Here is a 303-nt window from a genome sequence, read left to right on the forward strand (position 1 = left end):
CCTCCGGCTTGCTTCCCGTCTCCTGCTCTGGCTCCCGCTCTCTGGATCATTCCTGCTCAGTCTTCCCTGGTCCTGTCCCTGGTCTCGTCGTGCTCCGGTCCTGGCAGTTTCCACTCCCGCTCCGGTCCTGGGTTTCCTGCTCCTGCCCTACTCCCGTCTGGTCTGCCTCCCGCTACCTACGTCCCGTGTGTGATAAATGAACTGTCTGAACTGTCTTTTGCACTATTGAAAAATAAACACCGTAACTCTGCCCCGAGTCTGCACTCTTTGGTCCGCTACACCCACCGTTACGACAGATTTAGA

This window comes from Periophthalmus magnuspinnatus, chromosome 4, assembly GCF_009829125.3.
Source record: "Periophthalmus magnuspinnatus isolate fPerMag1 chromosome 4, fPerMag1.2.pri, whole genome shotgun sequence".
NCBI lineage: Eukaryota > Metazoa > Chordata > Actinopteri > Gobiiformes > Gobiidae > Periophthalmus > Periophthalmus magnuspinnatus.